The sequence below is a fragment of the Sorex fumeus genome, unplaced genomic scaffold (assembly GCF_029834395.1).
Source record: "Sorex fumeus unplaced genomic scaffold, SorFum_2.1 ptg000039l, whole genome shotgun sequence".
Taxonomy (NCBI): Eukaryota; Metazoa; Chordata; class Mammalia; order Eulipotyphla; family Soricidae; genus Sorex; species Sorex fumeus.
This window is the reverse complement of record NW_026606096.1, coordinates 4,328,900-4,339,972: the sequence shown is the minus strand read 5'-3', so window position 1 is coordinate 4,339,972 and position 11,073 is coordinate 4,328,900. Positions and strand designations below refer to the sequence as shown.

Below are 11,073 nucleotides of genomic sequence, written 5' to 3'. Positions count from 1 at the left end.
GCTGTTAGAAAAGACAAAGTCATGAAATTTACATACAAGTGGTACTACATGGGAAGTATCATGTTAAGCGAAAATGAGTCAGAAAGAGAGGGATAGACATAGAAAGATTGCATTCATCTGGGGAACATAAAGTAACAAAATAGGAGACTAACAGCCAAGAATGGCCGAGATTAGTACCAGGAATTTTACTCCATGGCTTGGAAACCAGCCACACATGCTAGGGGAAAAGGCAGCTCAGATAGAGAAGGGAGCACCAAATAAAGGGTGTTGGGAGGATCCTCCCAGGATGGGAGAAGCATGCTGAAAGTAGACTATAGACCAAACATTATTGCCACTCATTGCCTCTTTTGGAAACCACAAGACCCAATAGGAGAGAGAGAACAAAAGGGAATGCCCTGCCACATAGGCAGGGTGGAATGGGGGGTTAGGAGGGGTGGGAGGGATACTGGGATCCGTGGTGGTGGGAAATGGGCACTGGTTTAGGGATGGGTATTTGATCATTGTATAATTGAAACCCAAGCACAAAAATTTGTAAGTCTACAACTGTACCTCATGGTGTCTCAGTAATAAAAATTTTTAAAAATTATTTAAAGTTTTCAAATTTTAAGAAACAGGGAATGTGGAAGCTCTGGAAAGAAGTTGTTATTATAGTGTGTGTCCTTTCAGAAAGTAGTCCCCTTTATTTCCTCAGCTGTCACAAAGGCTTGGATCTTCTAAGGAAGTGAAGGTATTCCTGGTGTGGGGCCCTCTCTCCAACACTCATTGCACCACTCCATCATCTCAGAGTTCACCTGCATCTACTTGGCCCTTATCCAGCACAATTATGATGCAATGTGATAATGAAGAATAAGACCAACAAGGATAAGGATAAGACCATGGCTGGTAAAAACAATTATGGAGATTTTCTAGCCTGGCTTGGTGGCAAAGACCATGACCGATGATAACGTTGGAAGTCTGACTGGGGGTCCTGCCCCCTCTTCCCCTCCTGCCCAGCAGAAGAAAAGAAAGTGGGCAGTAGGAAAGAAGAATATGAGTGATCTGATGACATGATCTTCAACTAGTTTTTTAACTTTTGGTTTCTTTTGCAACATTCTCAATAAAAAGCTAAACTCTTGGGCTGAGAATAGACATCTGCAGTTAAATATTTGTCTTGCTTATGTGAGGCCTGGGTTCCATCCCTAGCAACACACACACACACACACACACACACACACACACACATGATGCTTAACTTTAAAAATAAGGCAGGCAGGTAATGAGAGTCAGGCTGAGGGCACTGCCAGATGTATTCCAATGGGGAGCCTGTCTTGTCCTCTAGGGGACAACTTGAGCTATCAGTCAGGCCCCAAATTATGAGCTGAGTCCAGGGAGACTCACATCTTTATAGCTATAGATGAAAAAAATCAGGATAGTAAGGACACAATTCACAGTGGAGTATGGGTGTTTGAGAGGATACAGATGCAGATAGGTTTAGGGACTCACCCAAAGTCATACAACAAGTACAAGAAAGAGCTACAAGCAAATCCCAAATGACCAACTCAAGGTGTTTTTTATTTCACTCATTTCACTCTTCCTCTTGGGTGCTGAAAGACCATTGCTGCCTGAACTTATCAACCATCTGCAATTGCATCTTTCACCCTTACCCCATACTGGTGCTGAGTTTTGGATCTGATTAGTTTCTCCTTCTCCCCAGATTCAGTGTAGAGAACAGAGTGCTTCTGCCTGAGATTAATGGTCCACAGTAGCTTTGATTTCCGGAGCTAGAGTGCCCACAGGGTGTACTCACCGAAGCTGGACCTTCCTCTTCCTGAGAAAAGAGCACTAGGCATCTTGCTACCTTTGTGGATTCCTGGAGAATCTGCTGCTACTTATAAAATATGCTCCTTTACAGCCTTTGGGTGAACACTGGTGGATAGACATTACTTTTCCAAGTGTGTATGTTCCTGGTTATCTGCATTTGTTCTTCACAGCAATGACCAAAGTGGTGGGTTCAGGCCCAATATCTTCTCACCAGCCCCAGGCCCATCCTTGTCAACAGGGAATAAAGCAGACTGTTCCAAGAAGAGCCTGCCATATGGTTGTCATGGTATCCTAGTACCTGGGCAAAGACCTCATGAATGAAGCGACCTACTTCCTTCCTTCTTTGGAGTGTACCAAAAAACTCTGTCTTCCCACAGCACCCAAAAGGAGAGATAGAACAAAAGGGAGTGCCCTGCCACAGAGGCAGGGTGGGATGGGGGATGGGAGGGGTGGGAAGGATACTGGGATTGGTGGGGGTGGGGAATGGGCACTGGTGTTGGGATGGGTGCTCGATCATTGTATAACTGAAACCCAAGCACAACAACTTTTAAGTCTACAACTGTACCTCATAGTGTTTCACTAATAAAATAAATAAATAAATAAATAAATAAATAAAACTCTGTCTTCTGGTGCCAGAAAGATAGTATAAAGTTTATAAGTCTTTAACTGTACTTTACGGTGGTTCACTAATAAAAATTTTTTTTAAATGTTTGTAATGCTAAAAAAAAAAATAGAAAGATAGTACAGCGAGTAGGGCATTTGCCTTGCATGCAGCTACACAGGTTCAATCCCTGGCATCTCATATCATCCTTTAAGCCACAAGGAATAATTCCTGAGCATCGCCAGATGTGGCCCCCAAAACAAAACTCTTTCCTTTCTGAAGTCAATGTGTTCAGAATCTTCCATCTCAGAATAAAAGGGCTTCGTCTGTGATCGATTGTGAAGTCAGCTACTCAGGGACAAGATCCCAACTGAAGTTGTGGCCACTAACTGGCAGCACAGCCTTGGGAAACCCTCTTATTCCCAATCTCCTCCCTCATACAGGAATGTCTGCTGCCTCTCCAGTGCCCCCACCCACAGACTGACAGTAGTAAAAATAAACCAGTCAAGCAGACTTTCTGAGATCCTCTCTGAAAAAGCAAGTTTCCAGAGGAAGTAGCTGATGTCTGATCACCCTTTAAACTGTGCTTTCATAGCTGCATCTGGCAATATTCAGGAGAGCATGTGGTGCTGGGACTCAAATTGGGTTGGATGCCTGCTAGGCATGTGACTTAATTACTGTACCAAGTCCTCAAAAGTCTGACTTTTGAAAAGGATAAAAGATATTTTTTAAAATTTTATTGAATCACTGTGAGATAGTTACAAGCTTTCATGTTTGGGTTATAATCACACAATGATCAAACACCCATCCCTCCACCAGTGCACATTCCCCACCACCAATCTCCCCAGTATACCCTACCTCCCTCTGCCTCCATGGCAGACAATATTCCCCACACTCTCTCTCTACTTTTGGGCATTATGGTTTGCAAAACAGACACTGAGAGGTCATCATATTTGGTCCATTATCTACTTTCTGCACACATCTCCCATCCCAACTGATTCCTCCAGCCATCATTTTCTTAGTGATCCCTTCTCTATTCCAGCTGCCTTCTCCCCTCTGCTCATGAGACAGACTTTAAAATGGATAAAAGATTTGAATGGACACTTCACCAAAGAATTGTAATAAATGATAAGATGCTCAATATCACTAGGCATTAGAAAAACAGACATACACACACTCACAAAGTAATTTTAAAATAATGGCAATACCAAGTGTTGAAAAGAATGCAGAGCAATTATAAATGCCATGCACTGTTGTTGTAAATGTTTCTATGATGCTGTACATCTTCAAAGTATACAATGATGTGGGGCTGGAAAGATAGATAAGCATATAAGGCATTTGCCTTGCCTGTGGCCAACCCAGATTCAGTCCCCAGCATTCTATATGGTCCCCCATGCCCTGTCATGAGGAATTCCTAAGTGCAGAGCCAGGAGTTCTGCAAACTGCCCAGTATGGCCTAAAACAAGCAAACAAAAAGAATTCAAAAATATATGCTGTTTATAAATAAAATGAACACAATTTTTAAAATATATTAATTATGCTTTCACACCTGAGGGAAGTTCTTTGGGAATAAAAATTGGGGCTGGAGTGATAGTACAGCAGGTAGGGCATTTGCCTTGCAAACGGCCAACCCGGGTTCAATTCCCAGCATTCCACATGGTCCCCCGAGCACCGCCAGGAGTAACTCCTGAGTGCAGAGCCAGGAGAAACCCCTATGCATCGCTGGGTATAACCCAAAAAGAAAAAAATAATAATAAAAATAAAAAGCCTATTAGAAGTAAATCACACACAAAAACAGAAAACTAAATCAAACACCTGGAAATTAAACAGTGCACTATTGAACAACGAGTGGATTAGACAGGAAATCAAAGAGGAAATCAAAAGATTCCTAGAAACGAATGAAAATGAGAACACGAGTTACCAAAACTTATGGGACACAGCAAAGGCTGTGTTAAGAGGAAAGTTTATAGCTCTACAAGCATTCCTCAGGAAGGAGGAGCGAGCACACATAAGTAACCTAACCTCACAGCTTAAGAGCTTGGAGAAGGACCAAAAAAAGGAGCACAACCCGAACAGGAGAAAGGAAATAATAAAACTCAGAGCAGAGATTAACGAGATGGAAACCCAAAAAACAATCCGAAAGATCAATGAAACCAAGAGCTGGTTCTTTGAGAAAATTAACAAGATCGATAAGCCTCTAGCAAAACTCACAAAGAAAGGGAGAGAGAAAACCCTAATAAACCGAATCAGAAATGAAAAGGGGGTCATTACAACAGAAACCACAGAAATTCAGAGGATCCTCAGGGAGTACTTTGAGAAGCTTTATGCCACGGAACATCAAAACCTCGAGGAAATGGATAAATTCCTAGACTCCTACAGACTCCCAAGGCTGAACCAAGAAGACCTGGAATACCTGAACAGACCTATCACCATCAAGGAAATTGAAATGGTAATAAAAAGTCTCCCCAAGCACAAAAGTCCTGGCCCGGATGGATTCACTAGTGAATTCTTCCAAATCTTTAAAGAGGACTTACTCCCAATGCTCTTTAAGCTTTTCCACGAAATTGAAATATCAAAAACACTTCCAAACAGTTTCTACGAAGCAAATATCACACTGATACCAAAAGCAGACAGAGATACCACAAAGAAAGAGAATTACAGGCCGATATGCCTGATGAACACAGATGCAAAGATCCTCAACAAACTACTAGCAAATAGAATCCAACTACTCATTAAAAAGATCATACACCATGACCAAGTAGGATTCATCCCAGGGATGCAAGGATGGTTCAACATTCGGAAATCAATCAACATAATCCACCATATCAACAAAAGAAAAGATAAAAAGCATATGATCATATCAATAGATGCAGAGAAAGCATTTGATAAGATCCAGCACCCCTTTATGATGAAAACCCTAGCCAAAATGGGTATAGAGGGGACCTTCTTCAACATAATTAAAGCCATCTACCACAAGCCTACAGCAAGCATCATCCTCAATGGGGAAAAACTGAGAGCCTTCCCTCTAAGATCAGGGACGAGACAGGGATGCCCACTCTCTCCACTGCTGTTCAATATAGTACTGGAAGTACTTGCAATAGCGATTAGGCAGGAAAAAGATATTAAGGGCATTCAGGTAGGAAAGGAAGAAATCAAGCTCTCACTATTCGCAGATGATATGATACTCTACTTAGAGAACCCAATAACTTCCACCAAAAAACTCCTAGAAACAATAGACTCGTATAGTAAAGTTGCAGGTTATAAAATCAATACCCAAAAGTCCATGGCTTTCCTATACGCAAACAGTGAGAGAGAAGAAAGCAACATGAAAAAAACAATCCCATTCACAATTGTGCCCCAGAAAATCAAGTACCTAGGAATCAGCTTAACTAAGGAAGTAAAGGACCTGTACAAAGAAAACTACAAAACGCTACTTCAGGAAATAAAAGAGGACATGAGGAAATGGAAAGATATCCCCTGCTCATGGGTCGGGAGACTTAACATTGTCAAAATGGCAATACTACCGAAAGCATTGTATAAATTCAATGCAATCCCTATAAGGATACCCATGACATTCTTCAAAGAAATGGAGCAAACACTCTTGAAATTTATATGGAACAATAAGCCCCCACGAATAGCTAAAGTAATTCTTGGGAAAAAGAAAATGGGAGGAATCAACCTCCCGAACTTCAAACTGTACTACAAAGCAGTAATAATTAAAACAGCATGGTACTGGAACAAAGGCAGAACTGCAGACCAATGGAACAGGGTTGAATACACTGACATCTCTCCTCAATCATATGCTCATCTAATCTTTGATAAAGGTGCAAGTAATGTGAAGTGGAGTAAGGAAAGCCTCTTTAATAAATTGTGTTGGCATCACTGGACGGCTACATGCAAAAAAATAGGCTCAGAACTCTGCCTAACACCATGAACAAAAATAAGATCAAAATGGATTAAAGACCTCAACATCAGACCAGAAACCATAAGGTACATTGAAGATAAAGTTGGCAAAACCCTCCATGACATTGAAGCTAATGGTATCTTCAAAGATGCCACGCCACTGGCCGAGCAAGTGAAAACAGAGATAGATAAATGGGACTATCTTAAACTAAGAAGCTTCTGCACCTCCAAAGAAACAGTGACCAAAATACAAAGACAGTCTACAGAATGGGAAAGGATATTCACCGAATACACATCTGACAAGGGGTTGATATCCAGGATATACAAAATACTGGTTAAACTCCACAAGAAGAAAACATCCAACCTCATCGAAAAATGGGGCAATGAAATGAACAGAAACTTTCTCAAAGAAGAAATCCGAATGGCAAAAAAGCACATGAGAAAATGCTCTACATCATTAATCATCAGGGAGATGCAGATCAAAACCACAATGAGATACCATCTCACACCTCAGAGACTGACCCACATTCAAAAGAACAAAAGCAACCGATGCTGGCGTGGATGTGGCGAGAAAGGGACACTCCTTCACTGTTGGTGGGAATGTCCACTGGTTCAGCCCTTCTGGAAAACAGTATGGACGATTCTCAAAAAATTAGAAATTGAGCTCCCATTTGACCCAGCAATACCACTCCTGGGAATATATCCGAGAGAGGCAAAAATGTATAGTTGAAGTGACATCTGCACTTGTTTGTTCATTGCAGCACTCTTTACAATAGCCAGAAACTGGAAGAAACCTGAATGCCCAAGAACAGATGACTGGTTAAAGAAACTTTGGTACATCTACACAATGGAGTACTATGTAGCTCTTAGAAAAGATGAAGTCATGAAATTTACATACAAGTGGTACAATATGGAAAGTATCATGCTAAGCGAAATGAGTCAGAAAGAGAGGGATAGACATAGAAAGATTGCATTCATCTGGGGGATATAAAGTAACAAAGTATGAGATTAATACCCAAGAATAGCTGAGATCAGCACCAGGAGGATTACTCCATAACTTAGAGGCCAGCCGGGTATCCTAGAGGAAAGGGCTGTTCAGATAGAGAAGGGAGCACCAAATAAAGGATGTTTGGAGGATCCTCCCAGGAGGGGAGATGCATGTCGAAAGTAGACTATGGACTGAACATGTTTGCCACTCAATGCCTCTTTTGCAGACCACAACAGCCAAAAGGAGAGAGAGAACACAGGGGATTTCCCTGCCACAGAGACAGGGGGGTTGGGGGGATGGGGGTGGGAGGGATATTATCCATGGTGGTGGAAAATGGGCACTGGTGGAGGGATGGGTATCTGATCATTGTATAATTGAAACCAAAGCACAAAAAATTGTAAATCTACAACTTTAAAAAAAATAAAATAAAATAAAGGGAAAAAAAATTCTAAGGAAACCCAAGCACAAAAATTTGTAAGTCTACAACTGCACCTCATGGTATTTCACTAATAAAAAAAATAAATTTATTAAAAAAATTAAAAAAAAATCCTACAAAGAAAAATAAATAAATAAATAAACAAAAATTCTGCTACTCAGATGTTCAAGTCAAAGAGAAAAAACAAGCTCCACAGTGGAAACTGTAGGCCTCAAGATCCAACCAATAACAGAAGTGTTGGATTATGTTCATCCTTATCACTTTCCTCAGGTATTTTCTGAGATATTGTCTCAGATGCAGAAATATTTAATGGCATTGTGAAATAAAAGTGCTTCACCAGGTGCACAAATGTGCCAAGAAGCCTATACTTTCTAGGATCATTTCTATAGTTCATTACTAGAGAAGCTTCTTTGATCCTGTAGAGCATCAAAACCTGTAGGAGGAGTCAGAGCATCCTTTCCTGAGTGTGAAACCTGTTGAAGGTGTTTCTTTTGCAACGGTCTTTTACCATTTATCATTGTTCTTCTCTTTCCTTTGAAGATTGAGAGAGAAACAATGCATCTGAAACTTTAAAAAAAAATGTGTCAAAATGCTTTCCCTGCCCTCCAATGTGTAGACTTAAGGTAAAGCAGTAGGATAGGACATACATTCAAGAAACAAATCAAAACTATAAAACCTCAGGGCTGGAGCGATAGCACAGCAGGTAGGGCGTTTGCCTTGCATGTGGCCGACCTGGGTTTGATTCCCAGAATCCCATATGGTCCCCTGAGCACCGCCAGGAGTAATTTCTGAGTGCAGAGTCAGGAGTAAATGCTGTGCATCTCCTTGTGTGCCCCAAAAAGCAAAAACAAAAACTATAAAATGTCAGTACCTCTGGGGTAATCAGTGAGCACTCCTGCTGCCCCTTGTTGATATGCATAATAAAGTGTAACAGATTCTGTCTAGAGAACACCTTGTACTCCATGTCTTACATGCTACAGTGAGAATGAGAATGTACCTGCTGAATGAATAAGTGAGTGAATATGGGGAAAGACAGTTATGGTTTCACCCACTGTCATTTCTGAAAGCTCCCACAACCCTCCTCTAACTTTATTTCTCTATTACTTCCTATAGAAACAGGCTCCTCCCATGGATAGCCATGTCCCAAACTCAAAAATATAATTAGAAAAATGGTTTCTAGAAATTCATTTATAACCCCTCTTTCAGCAGTCCTGTACAGAGGAAGTATTCTATCAGGGACTTTGAGTGATAGTCTACCCAGCAGCCCACACAGGGAAGGAGCATCAGGCCCATCCATCATCCCTTTTCTCTGGATAACCTGCAGACCTCATGGTCAGACAGGAGGTCTACAGGTGAGCCACTGCTCTTCATCAACATGAGCACTGTTTCTCCATCATTCATCATACACCCTAGGCATTTCCAGGCTCAGAAGATTTTCACAAAAGCTGTGGGAACTCCCCATGAGAATCTATCACCTGACGTATCAAGAACAGTTGGTAATCTCTTACTCACCTGCTCCCTGTGGTTTATTTTTGTCAACTTGACTGGGCCAGAAGATGGCCAGAGAGCTGCTAATGCAGGTTTTTTGGGGTGTGTCTATAAGGGTATCTCTAAAAGAGTCCAACATATTGAATAAAAGAGATTGCCCTTGCCAAAGAGGTAGACTTTTCCAAGCCATTAAAGGTCTAAGTAAACAAAGTGAAGAAGGGAAAATTTGCTCTAAGCTTGAGCTGTAAATTTATCTTCTATGACCCTGGAACATAGGTGCTCTTGTTCTTGGGACTTCAGAATTGTATTGAAACTACACAACCAGCTTCCCTGACCTCAAGACTACAAACAGGAGAATCTGGAACTTCTCAGAAAAGTAATATCCCATAATCAGGGAAGTCAATCCCATGTATTAAATCTTTTGCTACACATTGATATATATTTGCATACTTAAATATTTCCAGAGACAGAGAGAGAACAAAAGAGACAAGAGCTCTATCTACATGTATTCATCCTACTTGTTCTGTTTCTCTGAATAACCAATACAGGACCACACTTTCATTCCATTCCAAATACCTTGGAGACTATAAATATAAATAGTCTTCCTGATCTAAAAGCAGATCAAAACCATCATCTGATAAGCTGGGGACCCCCCCCCCCAGGATAAAATTGGTCAAAAGTCATGAGCCTACGCACCACCACATCCATTTTTAGTAAGTCAACCAAGGAATTGTACTTTTATACTGGGGAAAGAAAAAGTCCTACTTTTCCATTAATTTCACTTTGTGGGAAGTTTTACCCCTTTCAAATTCCTTTCATGTACATTATCTCCTGAGTCAGGCAAGTGGGAAGTATTATCACCATTTCACAGATGGGGAACCTGAGACTCAAAAAGGTTAAGCCTCTTTATATTTTCAGTAAGTTCTACTTTCCCTGTGTTCAGGGAGGATTTTTCAGTGGTTTGAAATAAGACCATATTTACATAATGACTGTATCATTTGCAGTTTAACTATAGCAACATTTCTACATATGGTCTAAACTACATGCCAAAACCAAGTTACAACAATTTAAGTATGACAATGCATGAATGAAATCACCATTTTCAGGATTTATTTGCACAGTAAGCTTATATTGAACATTTAATATATAAATATAAACTAAAGTATAGAAGAAATCAGATACCACATCTGCAGAGGAGGAGATTGTAAGCCAACCGCTGGAATGGAGTATTCATGTGGTTGATCTTCATGCCACCAGGCTTCCTGGAAGACAAAGCCTAAAAGAGAGAGAGAGAGAGAGAGACAGAGAGAGAGAGAGACAGAGACAGAGAGAGAGAGAGACAGAGAGAGAGAGACAGAGAGAGAGAGACTGAGAGAGAGAGGCTGGAGAGATAGTGCAGTGGGTGTTTGCACTACATGTGGCCAATCCAGGTTTAATTCCAAACAGTCTCCTGAGCACAACCAGAATTGATTTCTGGGAAGAGCCAGGCGTAAATCCTGAGCACCACCAGATGTGATACCAAAACAAATGGGGAGTTGGGGGAGGTGGGAGGAGTGATTAAATAGATAGCAATCCCTTTTGTCTGTTGAAAGATATCAAGCTTGCCTCATGTGCTGGGGGGAAAGGTAGTTAGGATGGAGAAGGGACTACTAAGTAAATGATAGTTGGAGGGATCACTCGGGATGGGAAGTGTGTGCTAAAAGTAGACTAAGGACCAAACATGATGGCCTCTCAGTATCTGTATTACAAACCATAATGCCCAAAAGTAGAGAGAGAGTAAGAAGGAAAGTGTCTACCACAGAGGCAGGGGGGTGAGTTGGGGTGCGGATGGCAGGAGGGATACTGGGAACATTGGTG

General features: G+C 41.2%; 1 non-coding gene across 1 annotated transcript; it reads left to right on the top strand.

Annotated features, from left to right (window-relative positions):
* Positions 1-8,086: 8,086 nt before the first annotated feature.
* Positions 8,087-8,293, top strand: LOC130028475 (small nucleolar RNA U3). Its single transcript, XR_008793201.1, has one exon. It is a non-coding gene; the product is annotated as a small nucleolar RNA U3 (small nucleolar RNA).
* Positions 8,294-11,073: the final 2,780 nt, after the last annotated feature.